We start from the raw sequence: 21,746 nt of genomic DNA, 5'->3' as shown, positions 1-21,746 counted from the left end.
GTAGACAAGAGTTGGGCCAGATTTTCATATGTTGGTGTACTTTGGAACACTATTTTAGAACAAAGTGCTCCATTAATTGAGGGTCTTCGTATTCTTCGGAAACTTAGAAGGTCATCTTTCCGATCCCAGTGGGATTATAGGTGCTCACGTGGCTTATAATAAACTCATTGCCGCCATGTGGTGGGGCTGCCTATAGCACTTATAAAGGCCTCTGTCGGGTATTTCCAAGTGCTCTTAAACCAGAGAACTGTGGCACAGCTTGGATGTTATTTAACACTTAGCACTGGACAGCCTGATCTTGTATGATATCTGGTTCTTGGGAAGGTTTAACGAGGGAAGAAAAAACTAAGGGCTCTGGTGGTATGTGAAGACAAATTGAAAAGGCTTCTGCCACCAGACCCGTTTTTAATAATTCCTTGTCTTCTTTTTGTTTCCTGCCGATGCTCCGCGTTTACTCAGATTTCTTGGTTCAATGGGATGGCAATTTGGACTTGGAAATTAATGTAAACCACGTGCGGACAATCGCAAGTACACTTTTTTCGTTCGCCAATTTCTATAAAAATAGTCGTCGTTTTACAAAAATAATTTTTTTATGCACCATTTTCTCAAGATTTACCTTTTCCAACACAATAAAGAATTTAAGCCCCTTATAAGGGAAAATTATTTTAGAATTTTAACTGGATGACGAGATTTCACAAGATTTATAGACTTTAAACTAATTCCACTGAACTTTCTCGATGTGTGATCTCTTTGAATATTGATTGAAAAAGGAAGCTGTAAAATATTTGTGCAAACGAGGTAAGCAGCAGTGTTGGAATAATGAGCAGTTTTAGCGTGCTAAGTAACTAGTACGATAAAGAGTACTAGGAGCTAGCTATGATTAGTCGATTGACTAACTACGTGTACGTAACTTGTACTGTATAAATCAAGCAGTACCGCCTGGTAAGTTTTTTTATTTGCCGATTTAGAATTAAGATATAAAAAATTAATTCCAGCCAAAATGTAAGAGAGTCTAGAGGCATGACATAAGAACTTAGACTTGCTATTACAAAACTGAATAAAATGGTTGCTTTGTAACAGCATATTAGTCAGAATTCGTACATTTTGAGGTCAAATCTGCTTAGTCCTGTACCCATCAACCGAATCATGTCGATCAAAAAAGGTCTGTGAAAATTGACGAGGTTGGAAACCTCTTTCAAACAGAGTGGTTCTGATCAACAGACACATAGGTAAATGATGAAAGGAAACAGCAAAATAGGGAGACTCTATGGGGTAAAATCAATTTCTCTATGCGTAACATAGTGACGATGCCTGTCTTTCTCGGGGACTACTTCTTAAAGGCATTTAGGGAAAATTCCAGGGACTAATGACTATTAGGTTGATAACACACAGGTCCAGAGTCTTGCTATCAAGTTCTAAGATCTTTTGCATGAAAGGTGCCTATATTCTTACCGGTCATATCTTCTAAAATGTAATAATGACTACCAACCTTTTCCTTCACACGAGCCTTTAAATATAATGGAGCTAATTTCGCATTAAAGCGTTTGTCTACACTACTTTGTGCGAAGTTTCGCCTTAAAATCTCCTGCCCGATCTTAAAGGTCTCATTTCTTGTCCGTAAATTATAACGGCATTGATTGGCATCATACGCATCCTTTATGTGCTTCTGAATATCCTTTCTTATGATCTGTAGATTGTCATCCTTAGATAACTTGCATGTAGGCTCATCGAGCAAGTTAAGTCGTCTCAGTAGCGAATATGTTGATCCGTGTGTGATCATATCGAATCCGTATAATGCATGGTACGGAGACATCCGAATAGCCTGATGAATGGAATTTCTTAATGCGCAACTAATGGCACTTAGATTCTCATCCCATCTTGTGTGATCACCCTTCAAATATGCGCGAATACCAGCTATTAGCGATCTATTCACACGCTCTGAAGCATTAGCTTGCGGTGAATATAATGCTGTATACATGTGTCTGATGCCTAAAGAGGTAAAATAGGCGTTAAGGTCATTTGCCTTAAATTGGGACCCATTGTCGCTAACAACGGTCTCCGGTACCCCGTAGCAATGAAAAATCTGCCTCTCTAAGAAGTCTTTTATAGCAGTAGACGTGAATTTCCTCATTGGATGTAACCAATGAAATTTGCTGTGATGGTCTAGCACTATAAGTAAGCCTATATGCCCCGATTTACTTCTCGGATACGGACCCAGTAAATCTATATAAAGCCGTTGGAAAGGTCTTTCCGAAAATGCAGGCTTTCCCAGTTCAGGCTTCATAATGAAGTTTGGTGCCTTAGTCGATTTGCAAATATCACATTTGCCAATGAACTCTCGTACGTCATGAACCATCTTCGGCCAAAAGAACCATCGTCTAAGCAAATCTAGCGTCTTGGCAATACCTCCATGTGCCGCAGTCGTGGAGTTATGAAATCTACTTATCAAATCATTCCTCAATTCCGATGGAATCCACAACTTCCACGCATTTTGTTCATCCTTTTCAATTCCATTGTAGTGTTGTGTGCGAATATAAATAAATCTGCCCACTACTTTCACATCAGGCCATGTACTGGGTTCCTGCCGAACTTTTTCCTTCAAATGATTATACTCCTCACCGTCAAACGCAGATGAATCAAGATCGATCTCGGGACCACGGAATTCAAGAGAGCTAACCTCCTCATAATCTATTCTCGAAAGAGCGTCGGGAACTACATTATCTTTTCCCTTACGATGGCTAACCGTAAATTTAAACGCCTGAAGTTTTAGTACCCACCGGGCTAATCTACCACTTAAATTCGGTTGTCGCATTAACCATACAAGACTTGAGTGATCGGTGATCACTTCAAACTCTTGTAGTTCTAAATAACAACGGAATTTTTGAATAGCCTCCACGGCAGCGAGACATTCGCGCTCGGTGACACTGTAACTTCTTTGTGCTGTATTCAACTTCCGGCTCATAAATGCTACTGGCCGCTCCTGTCCATTTTCATCCAGTTGCACAAGTACCGCTCCGATCCCATAATCACTAGCATCGCAGTGTGCAAAGAATTTTTTCTCAAAGTCAGGGTTCATAAGTATAGGTGAGGAACTTAATAAGTCCTTGACTTTCTCGAAAACAGTATTGGCTTCAGAGGTCCATTGAAACTTTTTCTTACTTGAAAGAGTTTCAGTAATCGGAAACACGATAGTAGAAAAATTTTCTATGAATCTTCTATACCATCCTGCTATGCCGAGAAAGCCCCGGACTTGTTTCAGATTCTTCGGTGTTGGCCAATTCCTTATTGCCGCAACCTTCTCTGGATCAGTCCTTATTCCCCCGTCTCCTATTATATAGCCTAAATACTTAACCTGGGTCACGCAAAAATGACTTTTCGCTATATTCAGGGTCAGGTTCGCATCACGGAATCTTTCTGCTATTCTCACTAGAATAGAAATATGTTTCTGGAAGTCTTCTGACACTATAACTAAATCGTCTAGATACCCGAAGACAGCATGTTTCAAATCCGGCGGAATAATATCATCCATTAGACGGCTCATTGTTTGAGGGGCATTGCACAGCCCAAATGGCATTACCACAAACTGGTAAAGAGGTCTGCCTGAGACTGTGAATGCAGTGATTGGTCTAGATTCCTCATCTAATTCAATTTGCCAGTATGCGTCTTTAAGGTCTAATTTAGTTATTATATTAGCCTTTGGCAATCTAGAAAAAATTCCTTCTATTGAAGGCAGAGGATATGCATCCTTCTTGGTTACAGCATTGATCTTCCTAGCATCTAGACAGAGGCGAACTTTATGCGGTTTAACAACCATCCTCATTGGGGAACTCCATGGGAAGTTGGAAAGTTCTATGACCCCTAAGGACAACATTCTGTCTATTTCGCTATACATAAGCTTTTCTACGGCCGGCGATACCGGGTAAAAACGCTGTTTGATAGGTCTGGTGCTTTGGACTTCGATATTATGTCTAATCAGATGGGTCTTTCCCAGTCCTTGTTTCTGGAAATCAGGAAACAAAGTGATAACAGTTTCTAACTGTCGTCGTTGACAGGAAGTGAGAGGGTAGTAGCGTTCCTTAAAACTTTCTGACCTACTGTCATCATGTGAATCGGACAATGTGGACTTAAAAACGGACGATTCGGATTTAAAAATGGACGATTCGGGTTTATCACTATCAGGTACGATCTTTAAGGTTGGTAAATCTGACTGTGATAAGTTAAAAATAGATTCATCTATAACATCTACGGCCTCGATAATATTAGGAATTAAGTCAAACTTTTTCCAAAAGTCAATTCCTAAAATCAATCGCTTTGAGAGGGATGGTATAATAAAAAGATTCAGTTGCTGATATCTATCCTTAAAAAACACTGTAACATCCAGCCAACCAACAACAGCTTGAGGTCTAGCGTCTGCAGTCTGTACTGAGGATTTACATTTCGTAAAATTCGGAAATTTCGAAAAGTCTTCTAAGGCTAGATCAGCACCTATGCAACTGATACTTGCACCTGTGTCGAGTAAGCCATATTCAGTAAAATTCAAAAAAGTAACCTTGGCGTAATAGCGTTGGTCCTCGCAATTCGATAAAATAGCAGAAACTAATAATTTCGAACATAACTTCCGCCTTCTGAAAAAGTTTCGAAAACGTCGTGTAGACCTTTTCTGTCGAAAACATGTGAATTGAGCAATGTCGTCATCTTGAAATATCTCATTACGTTTAGCAATATACCTTTCCCATCTTTGGTGGTATGGAAGTCTGGGATATAGGATCTCCCTATCTGCAATAGCCGTAGCCTTAGTATCTGTAGCATTCTTAGCTAAATCTCTTCTTAAAATGCGAACAGAACTTGATTCGTGTGAGGTATCTATGTCTGGTTGGTGTAGAAAACATTCTTGAGTAGGGGACAAATCAGGGTATTGAAGTTTTGAGGTTTTGTCTTTAGAAGAAAAAGGTACTGTTATGTCTGAATCGGATCCTTTGCCGGGGTCTGAAATTTCGAGTTTTTTGCTCTACGAGACTGACATCTTTGACATTGAGGTTTATAAGTATTCTTTTCGCCACAACCGTAGCAAAAAATTGATCGATCTTCAAGGCAATTTTCCCAATGATGACCCTCCTGGTCACAATTCCAGCAACGGGATGTAAACTCAGACTTCTGAATGGCGTCAATAGAGGATTCCCTACATTCCGAAAGATCATTACAAAAATCATCTGTACTACCATCTAGTTCAGCTATTTGTCTCCTTGGGAGTACATTGTTCCTATTTGCAAAGTTACGCTTTACATACTCATCATTGAGAAAACTTTCGCGCATCTGAACTAATTTCCTTAAATGAGGAATAGAATTGACTGGTACGTACAATAATTCACGCCTAATATCTGGCCTTAAATTGCGTGTGAGAATTTCTATTAATTCCATATCGGACATAGGAGATGGAAGTTGATCCACTATAGCAGAAACAGCCTCATAAAAATTGTCAAAGGACTCTCCTGGCCTTTGTTTTCGGTTTCGTACTTCTTCCCGGATATCGAAAGAAGATTTATAGTCTTTATATTGAAATCTAATGGCATCGCAAAAGTCAGCCCACTCAATCACCTCGACCTGCTTCCTGTATCGCCATAGCCAAGCGCCTGCCTTACCGGTTAATAGAATATGTAAATTCTTACATATAACTGAGAAGTCACCATTAAAATTGTCTTTAGTTAATGTTGTCAATCTGTATAGGAATTCTTCGACATGTATCGTGTTGGGTGAACCATCGAATTTGAGTCCCCAATTTTGGATAATCGATGTGACTTTATCTGTGTTGTAGGTTGTAGAACCAGAAGTTAATGAACTCAGATTCGAAAGGTTTCGTTGGAAGTGACCACGGACACCGTTAGCGGCAGCATTTTGCCGAACATTTGGAGGGCTAGTCACCGAATTATAATTCGGAGATTGTGACGTCTTTTGAGTTGGTGCATTTGCCGTTAAATTAAAATTAGTTAACATTCTCTGAACACTGGTTTCAATCATTCTATTAATAGTGTGGTAATCCACCGGAAAATTAGTTGTGGGGTTTGAAGCAGAATTTTCAAGTACTCTAGTTGCACGATTATTCGGGCGAGTGGTAGGTGGATGTCCTGTTGCTTCCTTTGGACTTGCGTCTAGTAAAGGTGTTTGCTCTAAATTCTCAAAAGCTAAATTTCTGCTCATGCTTCTCGTGTGATATTGTTTCGCCATTGCACCACGAGGCTTACTCTGGGGTTTGACACTTTTCTTTTGTAAAGATATCTTTTGCAAATCGGACAGGTCACATGACTGTCTACAAACCGGACACTCGCTCTGATTCAATAAATAATTTTCAATACATGCTCTATGAAATGCATGGTGGCAACGAACTAAGATAAGACATTCTATCTTCTCATTCATAATTTCGCCACAAAGGGGGCAACCTGAACTAACTGATTGATTTTCTTGGCCCGACAATAAAGAGGCAGTAAAACCAGAAGCTTCATCTTGTCCCACTGGCAAAGATTGGTGTAAGTTCGAATCCTGTGTCTGGTTTTCAGACCGTGGTCTGTTCTGAGCAGGTGGTGGCGTATGTGCCAAAGACATATTGGAATCTTATTGCATAAACAAATTATATATTTCTGCCGGAAATACGTTAAATAGAAACTTTCAAATGAAATTCGATATTATATTTTCCCGTTGGTCTTCCTGTGTGAAGATTTTGTGTGGGGGTTTTTACGTATTAAGTTAGGATCAATAAGGGATATACAAATTTGGGCTATTTTAACTAAATAAGTATTATATCGCCTTTAGTCTGATACACCAGCAAAGTTACGATGTCCCAAGATTAAAACTACTATCATTTATCGGATAAATATTCGCAAGCAGCAACATATTTATATTCCATTATAAATGACAGGGCTGATTTCTAAGTCAAAACTATATGGGAAAATAATACCACAAAAAGATCCAGGCGAACCATGGATTTACTAGTCATTACCTTATCTTGGAAAACAATATGAAGAGGCTAATCGGTTAGTCTACTCGAAGCTTATCAAGTAACTAAATATCCATAAAAGCATACAAATTTATTTACAAGGAAGATTCTAACAGAGAAAATCTAGGAACTCAAGGATAGATATGAAGTCTACAAACTTTAAATGAAGTTGGGACTTGAAAGTAACCAAATATTGGACACTTCCAGCCCCACGTTGGGCGCCATTTGTAATGTAAATTATTTAACTTTGCTTGAGTTAAAGTCTCAAGGTTGATTTGGCTGATCCTACAAACAGCCTTTTCCACGGCTAGGAAAACAGAGACGGCGGGAGCCATCAATAAGCTAGCTAGCAGTCGGGATTATGGGGGAGTTCGTGTCTCAATTTTCTCTAACCGCACTTTTATTACAAAATTTTATATAAACTCCCTAGGATTAACTATAATTCATTCTACTTTATAAAATCTACGTAGCCAGACAACCATAGTAAACAAAAAACAAACAACACAAAGCCCCTCTATGGTCATATAAACAATATTGAGAATAAAACTGAAAAAAGTATTGATCCCACCATAAACAAATGGATCTACCAGATGGACATAGATCCGCGCCTCAAAACCCTCACCAGCCTAATTTCCTAGAGGCGTACATTTTCCTAGGAACCCACATTGCAATCCCCTTACACAACCGATCACACAGGAGACCTTAGGATGAATTTAACGCAACATTATGCTCGACTTGATATCCATTTCAAAACTATGTTTTGGAAACAATTCAGTTATTTTATTAGTTAACACGATGATTGGGAGAATACATATATAGAATAGAGAAAAGTACGTGACTTCATTGTGAATATAGAAAAAATCTAATTTCGTAAAATTTCCATATTTTCTAAACCGTAAGCTAGATACTAATTAATCCAAAAAATTTTTTTTTAATTTTTAATTATTTTTGATAATTTAAATTTCTCAAGAATAATGATTCGTAACACTGTGCCTCTATGCAATCTTCCTTCATTGATCTTTTTCTCTAAATCTTATCAATGAAGTACAACAAAATCCATGAATGAGTTTCAAGTTCAAAGCGTAGCCGCTGTACACTGTGGCTTAAGAATCTACGATTAAGGGCACTGATAGCAACAAAATTATGGGTTCATTCCAACCATTCCTCTCTTTTGTGTGGGAGGTATTTTACTACGCTTTGCGTTCTCATTCATAGAATGTTAATCATCATTATTCATATGGATATTTTTCTCTTTTTAATGATAATTAAGGTACTCTACTCACCATACCAAACCAACACGTTGAGGCCTCAGCGATCGATGGATTGATGATAATTATGTTCTGATGGTAATAGACTTTTGCTAGATATTAAGAGACTTGTAAGGTGGTTAATTATCGATATGATGATGATGATTAATATGAATATTGAAAAAAATACCTGGTAATAGTCGAATTAAGATAAAGATCTTAAACTAATTTAAATCTAGCTTCTTGCAAAAGATACAAAAAAATTATAACGCCATTACAAGGCTAGTGGTAGCGCCATTCGATGCACAACTTCTGGTTTCGTCAACTTTTAACTTGTAGACAAGAGTTGGGCCAGATTTTCATATGTTGGTGTACTTTGGAACACTATTTTAGAACAAAGTGCTCCATTAATTGAGGGTCTTCGTATTCTTCGGAAACTTAGAAGGTCATCTTTCCGATCCCAGTGGGATTATAGGTGCTCACGTGGCTTATAATAAACTCATTGCCGCCATGTGGTGGGGCTGCCTATAGCACTTATAAAGGCCTCTGTCGGGTATTTCCAAGTGCTCTTAAACCAGAGAACTGTGGCACAGCTTGGATGTTATTTAACACTTAGCACTGGACAGCCTGATCTTGTATGATATCTGGTTCTTGGGAAGGTTTAACGAGGGAAGAAAAAACTAAGGGCTCTGGTGGTATGTGAAGACAAATTGAAAAGGCTTCTGCCACCAGACCCGTTTTTAATAATTCCTTGTCTTCTTTTTGTTTCCTGCCGATGCTCCGCGTTTACTCAGATTTCTTGGTTCAATGGGATGGCAATTTGGACTTGGAAATTAATGTAAACCACGTGCGGACAATCGCAAGTACACTTTTTTCGTTCGCCAATTTCTATAAAAATAGTCGTCGTTTTACAAAAATAATTTTTTTATGCACCATTTTCTCAAGATTTACCTTTTCCAACACAATAAAGAATTTAAGCCCCTTATAAGGGAAAATTATTTTAGAATTTTAACTGGATGACGAGATTTCACAAGATTTATAGACTTTAAACTAATTCCACTGAACTTTCTCGATGTGTGATCTCTTTGAATATTGATTGAAAAAGGAAGCTGTAAAATATTTGTGCAAACGAGGTAAGCAGCAGTGTTGGAATAATGAGCAGTTTTAGCGTGCTAAGTAACTAGTACGATAAAGAGTACTAGGAGCTAGCTATGATTAGTCGATTGACTAACTACGTGTACGTAACTTGTACTGTATAAATCAAGCAGTACCGCCTGGTAAGTTTTTTTATTTGCCGATTTAGAATTAAGATATAAAAAATTAATTCCAGCCAAAATGTAAGAGAGTCTAGAGGCATGACATAAGAACTTAGACTTGCTATTACATCTTGCAGGCATCCTCTAGCCTACGGCCATCATTTTATGGTAGCGAGTTCTGTGCACAAATGTGTTGAGGAGATGACCACCACTGAAGACTTTTTCAGTTGTCTATAGCTACTGAGTGATTTTCTTTTTTTTTTGTACTTCGCTCATTTTTATCCAAAGCAAACAAATTTACGGCATCCGATTTTCTATTTGTAAAAATTCTATTTTGTTTTAATTCGAAAAATGTACGCTAATTGACAGACATATTCTGTTCTCCGAACGACATAATCTACTTCTTTTACATGTGTTAATGAAATCATTTTGAGAAAATGGTTTTAAGCTATTTAATAAAGTCACATAAAATATGATATGAATATATACTTCTTTAACGAAATTTCTCCATACTTCACTATTGAAAGCATTCATTATCTCTTTCTGTCTCTCTAGCACCAGTTACTTTTATATTTTCACACATTACGACCCTAAATTTTGGTTTAAGATTCCTATATCGAGACTCACATTATTAATCTCCTTATTACCCCCTGCCCGAGAGTCAAATGCAAATGCAGCAAATTTGCCCATGAACATTTCATTAATGAGCAGAGGCAAACCCGAGAGCAACGGTCAGTCGGCTAATCTCTTAATACCTACACAAGACAATTGATATGTTACGATATGTATGAAATTGTTGAAATCATTTACCATTCTTCCTCCCTCTCTTTCTATGGTCCCCTCATAAAGGCACTCATCTTTATTCTCCTTCTTACTCACGGCCTACTAATCTCCCAATTCCCCACAAAACGTTTGACAAACTTGGTTTTTTCTTTCTTGCTTTAGTTGCACTCGTGTTTTAGAATGATCGGACGTGTTTAGTAAGTGCTCCCAAAAAGAAACGATTAAAGTCCTAATGAATATCAGCAATCATAAACACTTAATAGATATTTCATTATTAAACATTCTATAGTTTAACAAGTGATTTAATTATAAACAAAGTGCCAAAAGTGTGTTATTTTTTTACATTTAATCATGATTTCTTTGTGTCGAGTGGAATTCCTGTTGTGTTGGTTGCTAAATAAATTGGACCATGGTGAGAAAGGCGCGTGTGTGTACGATGTTGGAGTATGTGTGTAAATGAGCACATCTACGCCCTAGAGAAACGTTAAAGGTGAGAGCTAAACTCCTTCAACAAGTGTTGTTTTTATTTTCATTGCTCATTTTCGAACTGCGCAGGTCCCCAGTACTCTATAAAAGCAGATTGTTGTTGTAAAAAGAACTATGCAGGAAATTTCAAGAAGTTGATGTTAAAAGCCATAACAACAAAAGGTGAGTGCAACATAAGTTTGAATAGGTATATGTAAAAATAGTTGTGCTTTAATACATGAGCAGTTGGTTTAGTTCTGCAACGATTTACTATCGTAAGATATTTTGAGTACTTTTTTAGTAAAATGTTGGTGGGGGGAGTAGAAATGAATTCAGTTGCTATGCTCAAAAATAAATTGGGTCATGGCGAGACAGGGGTAGTGTAAAGGAGTGCACACACATGCATCTACGCCCTAGAGAAATGTTAAAGGTGAGAGCTTAACTCTCTCAACAATTTGTTTTGTTATTATTTTGGTTGCTCATTTTCGAACTGCTCACGTCCCAAGTACTCAATAAAAGCTGATTGTTGTGGGGAAGGGGTTAAAGGGATATATACAGTAAATTTCAAGAATTTGATGTTAAAAGCCATAACAAGAAGCAACAATGTTGGTGGGGGTAGTAGAAATGAATTCAGTATCTATGCACAAAAATAAATTGGTCCAAGGTGAGACAGGGGTAGTGTAAAGGAGTGCATACACATGCATCTACGCCCTAGAGAAATGTTAAAGGTGAGAGCTTCACTCTTTCAACAATTTGTTTCTTTTTTATTATTTTGGTTGCTCTTTTTCTAACTGCGCAAGTCGCAAGTGGTTAATCAAAGCAGATTGTTGTTGGAAAGGGGGTAAAGGGAAAGTAAATTTCAAGAATTTCATGTTGAAAGCCGTAATAAGAAAAGGTGAGTGCAACATGAGTTTGAATAGGTATATGTAAAAATAGTTGTGCGTTAATACATGAGCAGTTGGTTTAGTTCTGCACGATTTACTGTCGTAAGATATTTTGAGTACTTTTTTAGTAAAATTTTGGTGGGGGGAGTAGAAATGAATTCAGTTGCTATGCACAAGAGTAAATTGGTCCATGGTGAGAAAGGGGTAGTGTAAAGGAGTGCACACACATGCATCTACGCCCTAGAGAAATGTTAAAGATGAGAGCTTAACTCTCTCAACATTTTGTATTGTTTTTATTTTGGTTGCTCTTTTTCTAACTGCGCAAGTCGCAAGTGATTAATCAGATTGTTGTTGGAAGGGGGTTAAAGGGAAAGTAAATTTCAAGAAATTGATGTTGAAAGCCGTTATACGAAAAGGTGAGTGCAACATGAGTTTGAATAGGTATATGTCAAAATAGTTGTGCGTTATTACATGAGCCGTTGATTTAGTTCTGTCGTTTACTGTCGTAAGATATTTTGAGTATTTTTTTAGTAAAATTTTAGTGGGGGGAGTAGAAATGAATTCAGTTGCTATGCACAAGAATAAATTGGTCCACGGTGGGAAAGGGGTAGTGTAAAGGAGTGCACCCACATGCATCTACGCCCTAGGGAAATGTTAAAGATGAGAGCTTAACTTTCTCAACATTTTGTATTGTTTTTGTTTTGGTTGCTCTTTTTCTAACTGCTCACGTCCCAAGTACTCAATAAAAGCAGATTGTTGTGGGGAAGGGGTTAAAGGGATGTATACAGTAAATTTCAAGAATTTGATCTTAACAGCCATACCAAGAAGCAACAATGTTGGTGGGGCTAGTAGAAATGAATTCAGTTGCTATGCACAAGAATAAATTGTACCATGGTGAGACAGGGGTAGTGTAAAGGAGTGCACACACATGCATCTACGCCCTAGAGAAATGTTAAAGGTGAGAGCTTCTCTCTCAACAATTTGTTTTGTTTTATTTTGGTTGTTCTTTTTCTAACTGCGCAAGTCGCAAGTGGTTAATCAGATTGTTGTTGGAAAGGGGTTAAAGGGAAAGTAAATTTCAAGAAATTGATTTTGAAAGCCGTTATACGAAAAGGTGAGTGCAACATGAGTTTGAATAGGTATATGTAAAAATAGTTGTGCGTTAATACATGAGCAGTTGATTTAGTTCTGCTACGATTTACTGTCTTATGATATTTTGAGTACTTTTTTAGTAAAATTTAGGTGGGGGTAGTAGAAATGAATTCAGTTGCTATGCACAAGAATAAATTGGTCCATGGTGGGAAAGGGGTGGGGTAAAGGAGTGCACACACATGCATCTACGCCCTAGAGAAATGTTAAAGGTGAGAGCTTAACTCTCTCAACAATTTGTTTTGTTTTTATTTTGGTTGCTCTTTTTCTAACTGCGCAAGTCGCAAGTGGTTAATAAAAGCAGATTGTTGTTGGAAAGGGGTTAAACGGAAAGTAAGTTTCAAGAAATTGATTTTGAAAGCCGTTATACGAAAAGGTGAGTGCAACATGAGTTTAAAGAGGTATATGTAAAAAAATAGTTATGCGTCAATACATGAGCAGTTGATTTAGTTCTTGAGTACATTTTTAGCAAAATTTTGGTGGGGGGAGTAGAAATGTATTCAGTTGCTATGCACAAGAATAAATTGGTCCATTGTGGGAGAGGGGAGGTGTAAAGGAGTGCAAACACATGTATATACCTAGAAAAATGTTAGAGGCGAGAGCTTAACTCTCTCAACAATTTGTTTTGTTTTTATTTTGGTTGCTCATTTTCTAACTGCGCAAGTCCCATGTCGTTAATAAAAGCACGTTTGTGCATGAGCAGTTGATTTAGTTCTGCTACGATCTACAGGTTTATATATTGTGTCAGTAACAATTTAATGAGAGGAATAGAAACGAATACCGTTATTATGCACAGAAATTCTAGGACATAAAGTAAAGCGAATGAAAACTAGTACATACATATGTACATAAGTAAATAAGAGCTTAGTATTGTTACAAAAATACATTTGTCGACCACAGGTATTACTAAAAGCATTTCCACTACTCAAACAAATGTATACGGTAAAGGAAGCTGGAACCAAAGAGATAACCAAATATTCGTTGCACCCAGAAAAATATGCTGAGACGAAAAGCCTGTTTGACCATCACGAAATGAATTTCTCGCGTAATTTAATAGTTTGTTTAAACTGCAATTCGAGCAAAAAGGGAAGAATTTCATTGTATAAACAGATTCATCAAAGTCAAAAGGGCTAACAACTCATCAAAAATAAATACTAAAAACCGTCTATATAAACGAATATAGATCGTAAGAGAAGCCCAGACGTTCGACATCGACAATCAAACTATAAATAAAAATTTTATATTTTTCAATTTTTTTCGCCTGTTAAGGCGAAGTTTTTCATTTTAAAATCCTCATTTTAATTTCTCTTTCGAGACGAGCTTTGCGATTGAAGAGTTTTTCGCAATGGATACTAAAGCCAGAATATACCTGAACACCAACCATAGTATGAAAGCAGATTGTTGTGGGGAAGGGGTTAAAGGGATGTATACAGTAAATTTCAAGAATTTGATCTTAACAGCCATACCAAGAAGCAACAATGTTGGTGGGGCTAGTAGAAATGAATTCAGTTGCTATGCACAAGAATAAATTGTACCATGGTGAGACAGGGGTAGTGTAAAGGAGTGCACACACATGCATCTACGCCCTAGAGAAATGTTAAAGGTGAGAGCTTCTCTCTCAACAATTTGTTTTGTTTTATTTTGGTTGTTCTTTTTCTAACTGCGCAAGTCGCAAGTGGTTAATCAGATTGTTGTTGGAAAGGGGTTAAAGGGAAAGTAAATTTCAAGAAATTGATTTTGAAAGCCGTTATACGAAAAGGTGAGTGCAACATGAGTTTGAATAGGTATATGTAAAAATAGTTGTGCGTTAATACATGAGCAGTTGATTTAGTTCTGCTACGATTTACTGTCTTATGATATTTTGAGTACTTTTTTAGTAAAATTTAGGTGGGGGTAGTAGAAATGAATTCAGTTGCTATGCACAAGAATAAATTGGTCCATGGTGGGAAAGGGGTGGGGTAAAGAAGTGCACACACATGCATCTACGCCCTAGAGAAATGTTAAAGGTGAGAGCTTAACTCTCTCAACAATTTGTTTTGTTTTTATTTTGGTTGCTCTTTTTCTAACTGCGCAAGTCGCAAGTGGTTAATAAAAGCAGATTGTTGTTGGAAAGGGGTTAAACGGAAAGTAAGTTTCAAGAAATTGATTTTGAAAGCCGTTATACGAAAAGGTGAGTGCAACATGAGTTTAAAGAGGTATATGTAAAAAAATAGTTATGCGTCAATACATGAGCAGTTGATTTAGTTCTTGAGTACATTTTTAGCAAAATTTTGGTGGGGGGAGTAGAAATGTATTCAGTTGCTATGCACAAGAATAAATTGGTCCATTGTGGGAGAGGGGAGGTGTAAAGGAGTGCAAACACATGTATATACCTAGAAAAATGTTAGAGGCGAGAGCTTAACTCTCTCAACAATTTGTTTTGTTTTTATTTTGGTTGCTCATTTTCTAACTGCGCAAGTCCCATGTCGTTAATAAAAGCACGTTTGTGCATGAGCAGTTGATTTAGTTCTGCTACGATCTACAGGTTTATATATTGTGTCAGTAACAATTTAATGAGAGGAATAGAAACGAATACCGTTATTATGCACAGAAATTCTAGGACATAAAGTAAAGCGAATGAAAACTAGTACATACATATGTACATAAGTAAATAAGAGCTTAGTATTGTTACAAAAATACATTTGTCGACCACAGGTATTACTAAAAGCATTTCCACTACTCAAACAAATGTATACGGTAAAGGAAGCTGGAACCAAAGAGATAACCAAATATTCGTTGCACCCAGAAAAATATGCTGAGACGAAAAGCCTGTTTGACCATCACGAAATGAATTTCTCGCGTAATTTAATAGTTTGTTTAAACTGCAATTCGAGCAAAAAGGGAAGAATTTCATTGTATAAACAGATTCATCAAAGTCAAAAGGGCTAACAACTCATCAAAAATAAATACTAAAAACCGTCTATATAAACGAATATAGATCGTAAGAGAAGCCCAGACGTTCGACATCGACAATCAAACTATAAATAAAAATTTTATATTTTTCAATTTTTTTCGCCTGTTAAGGCGAAGTTTTTCATTTTAAAATCCTCATTTTAATTTCTCTTTCGAGACGAGCTTTGCGATTGAAGAGTTTTTCGCAATGGATACTAAAGCCAGAATATACCTGAACACCAACCATAGTATGACATGTTTCGATTCATGGTTAAGGATACTCATCGGATACTTTTAGGTGGGAATGCTTCAATGTAAGTTATACTTATGTAGATCGAATTCAATGCTAAAAAGCCTTTATGATTTAAGTACGGCACTAACCATAACAAGTAAAAGTTCGGCCAAATCTTGGGAACCCTCTACCATGAATGCTGCTAAAAATTTATAAAAAAAAATAAATTAATAATTTTATTTTACTTACCAAACTTCTGTTAAACCAGCAAAAATTAAAGCTTCTAGGGACCGAACAAGAATGGTCGAGAGACCAGTTTACAAGGGAGCTATATCAGATTAAAGACTGATTTCCACTGTACTTGGCACAGTTGTTGGAAGTCGTAACAGAACACTACATGCAAAATTTCAACCAAATCGGACAAAAAATTCAGGTTGTAAGGGCTCAAGAATTCAAATGGGGAGATCGGTTTATATGGGAGTTATATCAGGTTGTAAACCGATTTGGACTGTACTGGGCACAGTTGTTGGAAGTCATAATAGAATACTCCATGCAAAATTTCAGGCAAATCTGGCATGAAATGCGGCTTGTAAGAGCTCACGAAGTCAGATAGTGCGATCGGTTTATATGGGAGCTATATCAGGTTATAGACCGATTCGGACCGTAAGTGGCACAGTTGTTGAAAGTCGTAACAGAATACTTCATGTTTGTAAGGGCTCAAGACTTCAAATCGGGAGATCGGTTTATATGGTAGCTATATCAGGTTATAGACTGATTTGATCCGTACTAGGGACAGTTGTTGGAAGTCATAACAGAACATTTTTTGTGAAATTTGAGCCCAATTGGACATAAAATGCAGCTTGTAAGGGGTCAAGAATTCAAATCGGGAGATCGATTTATGTGGGAGCTATACCAGGTTATATACTGATTTTAACCGTACTAGGGGCAACTGTTGGAAGTCATAACAGAACATCATATGCGAAATTTCAGTCAAATTGGACAAAAAATACAGCTCGTAAGGGCTCAAGAAGTCAAATCTGGAGATCGGTTCATATGAGAGCTATATCAGGTTATTGACCGATTTTAATCGTACTTAGCACAGTTGTTTGAAGTCATAACGGAATACTTCATGCAAAATTTCAGCCACATCGGACAAAAAATACGGCTTGTAAGGGATCATTAAGTCAAATTGGGAGATCGATTTATATGGGAGCTATGCCAGGTTATACACCGATTCGGACCCTCCTTGGCACAGTTGTTGGAAGTCATAACGGAATACCTCATGCAAAATTTCAGCCAAATCGGACAAAACTTGCGGCTTGTAATAGTTCAAGAAGTCAAATCAGGAGATCGGTTTATATGGGAGCTATGCCTGGTTATACACCGATTCGGACCGTCCTTGGCACAGTTTTTGGAAGTCATACGCAAAATTTCAGCCAAATCGAACAAAACTTGCGGCTCGTAAGGGTTCAAGAAGTCAGATCGAGAAATCGTTTACATGAGAGCTGTATCTAAATCTGAACCGAAATGGCCCATTTACAATCCCCCACCGATCTACATCAATATTAGGAATCTGTGCAAAATTACAAGCCGCTAGCTTTACGCGTTCGACCACTATCGTAATTTCGACAGACAGACGGATATGGCTAGGACGACTCAAAACCTCGAGACGATCAATAATATATATACGAATATTTTGAGGTGTTACAACTGGAATGACTAGATTGGTATACCCCCATCTGATGGTGGTGCCACACCTCTTTGGGGAGATGTTTTTACATGGCATAATACCTCACAAATGTTGCTAGCATTAGGAGGGTAAAACCACCGCCGGATTTTTTTCCGATGATCTCGCCAGGATTCGAACCCAGGCGTTCTGAGTCATAAGCTATTTATACCATCTCTTTGCGGCAATATTTTTATGTGTACACCAAACATGTATTTTAAAAAAATAATAAAATAAAAATATTGGGTTGCCCAAAAAGTAATTGCGGATTTTTTAAAAAAAAGTAAATGCATTTTTAATGTAATAGAATGAACTTTAATCAAATATACTTTTTTTACACTTTTTTTCTAAAGCAATCTAAAAGTCACAGCTGATAACTGACAGAAGAAAGAATGCATTTACAGAGTCACAAGCTGTGAAAAAATTTGTCAATGCCGACTATATGAAAAATCCGCAATTACTTTTTGGGCAACCCAATATTTCTTCAAAATTAGTTTTTCTTAGAAGAATTTCTATAAGAAATTTATAGAAAATTTTTAGAAATTTTCATATCTAATATTAACAATATTTTATTGCGAATTTCATAGCCAATCTTCATTACAGTATTTCAAGCACTATTACAATTTTAAGGATTTTGTACATTAGAGTGGCTACCAACCAATTCATTGGCCAGGTTTTGCCACATTGACCGCTTAAGGTCAATCCATTCACACTGTGTTGCACAGCATTTTGCTTTTGAAGAACCATTTAGTAGAACTCATTCCATGTAAACTCATAAAAATAAGCTCTTTGGGCTTTTATTTTCCTAGGGAAACTGAAACGAAAAAAAATATAAAAAATTTCAATGTGAACTCATCATCAGAGGCTGTAGTATTCGACATTCCGAGTGGCAGTTGTATGAAATGTTGCCACATTTTACACTCGAATGGCGTGAAAATTCATTAAATTTATATCCAACGGCAGTTCTTGCCCATAGTCGAGAAAATAATGCCAGAATGGTTTTGCTTTGGGGGTAGCAGCATCAGTAGTATCAACATCAGCAGCAACATCAGCAGCAACAACAGCAATTGCAAGAATTTGTTGCAATTTTTATTTATGTTTATGTGGATATCATCTGCCTGGCGGCAATATTTATGGCTACTCGGGGAATAAGTCAAAGGAATTCGGGCTTTTATTGTTGCATGTTGGCTATATTGTTGCTATTATAGTTGTTGTTGTTGTTGTTGACATTATAGCCACTGTCATTTTTGACATTTATTTGACGCATTGCTTAAGTGTAGGCATGGTTTAATGCAGCTTATGAATGTGCAATGTTTATATTTTTGAGGAAAATTTAAAGTTTTACCAAAACATTTGGTGAAAGAAAATCATAAAAACCACAAATTGCGGAATTGGTGGAAGTTAACCAACATGAACTGCTTTTAGAAAACACCATCAAAAACTTGCTAAGGCCCTACTCTTTATCAACACTATTAGAAACGCTTGAATTATGCTCTACGCCTTTTTTAGGATTAATTAAATCATTTATTCTGGTTCTCTCTTCTAGACATTAGTCAAAATACTAAATATTATAAATTCTTGATCGTTGTAAAATTCAATTAAGATTTAGCGATGACCACATGTCTCTTCGTCCACCTGTTGTAATCACTCAACAGCTTTCAAACATTTAGATATTGAGCAGAAATTTGGGGCAAATCAATATTCTTTCCATATGCAGCTTAAGCTATTGAATGGGCCAGATCGGATTACATTTAGATATAACTGTCGTATAGAGTGATCTGTCGATTTAGAGTCTTAAGCCGCTAACAACAGCATTCATTAAAAAATTTCGTTGAAATTTGGAACAAATATGGCGAATATCGAACTATATTTAATATAGCTGCCATATAAAGTGATCTGCACATTTATTGGGTTGCCCAAAAAGTAATTGCGGATTTTTTAAAAGAAAGTAAATGCATTTTTAATAAAGCTTAGAATGACCTTTAATCAAATATACTTTTTTTACACTTTTTTTTCAAAAGCAAGTTAAAAGTCACAGCTGATAACTGACAGAAGAAAGAATGCAATTACAGAGTCACAAGCTGTGAAAACATTTGTCAACGCCGACTATATGAAAAATCCGCAATTACTTTTTGGGCAACCCAATAGTATGGTCAAGATTGAAATACAGTTGAATCTCGATTACCCATTTCGCTCGGGAATAATCTTAGCACGAAAATGGAAAACACGGTTTATAGTCGTCTACAGGAGGTGTTTGATTTGACTTCTCAATCTGTGCACAGGTTTAAAGTTCCCCTAAAAATATTTCATCCGAATTGCACTTTTATGGCTCGGGATCACTTACTGATTCGATTTAGCTATGTCCGCCCGTACTGGCTGTCCATCTGTCTGGCTGACTGTCTGTCTATCCGTTTGTCCATGTTAAATTGTGTCCAAGCTACAATTGGCAATTTTCCTGCGATCGTCTTAAAATTTGGTACAGGCATGTTTTTGGTCTAGTTTGTCTCTAGGCCTATTGTAATTGGGAAAAATCGGTTCTGATTTGTATAAAGCTCCCATATATGTATATATATGTTCGTCCGATTTGAACTAATATTGCAATAATGTGGCCATTTGTTAACCGGTTCAGATTTATATATAGCTCTCTAATACATATATTCCCCGAATTTCACTCCTAGAGCCACTGCAAGCGCATTTATTGAACAATCTTCCCAAAATTTTTTACAACGCTTTCCTCGACAACAACTACAATACCATAGAAGTTTGCCCGAAATCGGTTCAGATTTAGTTATAGCTCCCATATATATGTTCGACCGATTTTGAAAAATATTGCAGTGCTCACTTGTTAACCGATTGTCTTGGTAAGAAGGATTTTCTCATGACTCGTAATACAACTGGTGAATTTTATAGAAATCGGCTCAGATTTAGGCATAGCTGTCCTATGTATATCTCCCGATTTTCACTTCTAGAGCCACTGCAATGCCCAGTTATTGACTAATCTTGCCAAAATTTTGCACCAGGCTTTTTTTCGAAATATTGTGGTATATTTAAAAAGTTTGCCAGAAATCGGTTCAGATTTTGTTATAGTTCCCATATATATATTCGACCGATTTTGAGAAATATGGCAACCAGTGCTCTAGCGATTATTTGGAAATATGGCTAGAAACATTTTCTTATGACTCTTAATATTGATGTTGAATTTCATAGAAATCGGTTCAGATTTTACTTTTAGCTTGCTTTAGAAAAAAAGTGTAAAAAACGTATATTTGATAAAAGTTCATTCTAAGTTTTATTAAAAATGCATTTACTTTCTTTTAAAAAATCCGCAATTACTTTTTGGGCAACCCAATAATTATCATATATTGTACATACATCGCTTATATACATACATCGTCATTTCGCTAATAATTTCGTCATTTCGGTTATAACACCTAGAAATATTCATCTAAGACCCCATAGAGTACATATATTTTTGATTGCCATGAAATTTAAAGTCGATCTGGCCATGTTCGTCCGCCTGTTCGTCAGTCTGTCGAAACCCAGCTAACTTTCGAATGAATAAAGCTAGCCGCTAGCCGCGATTTTGCAGAAATACTTCTTATTAGTGTAGGTAGGTAGGGATTGTATATGGGTCATATCGTTCCATGTTTTGATATAGCTGCCATATAAACCGATCTTGGATCTTGACACACTAAAGAGCACAATTCTTATCCGATTTGGCTGAAATTTCGCATGAGGTGTTTTGTTCTCACTTCCAACTACTGTGCAAAGTATGTTTTAAGTCGGTCCATAACCTCATATAGCTGGCATATAAACCGGTTTGGGATCTTGACTCCTTGACCCACACGAGGTGTCAATTCTTATCCGATTTGGCTGAAATTTTGCAAAAGGTGTTTTGGTATGACTTTCAACTTAGGGTTTAAATCGGTCCATAACCTAATTAGCTAGCATTTAAACCGATATGGGATCTTGATGTCTTGAGCCTATAGAGGGCGCAATTATTTGCTAGTTGTGTTTTTTTTGCTATTATCTTTTTGGCAACACTGGTTTTAACAGCTCACGCGCGATTCGTGTTTTGTTTCACT

This window comes from Stomoxys calcitrans, chromosome 5, assembly GCF_963082655.1.
Source record: "Stomoxys calcitrans chromosome 5, idStoCalc2.1, whole genome shotgun sequence".
NCBI lineage: Eukaryota > Metazoa > Arthropoda > Insecta > Diptera > Muscidae > Stomoxys > Stomoxys calcitrans.
The sequence above is the reverse complement of the archived record's forward strand: the minus strand, read 5'-3'. Positions refer to the sequence as shown.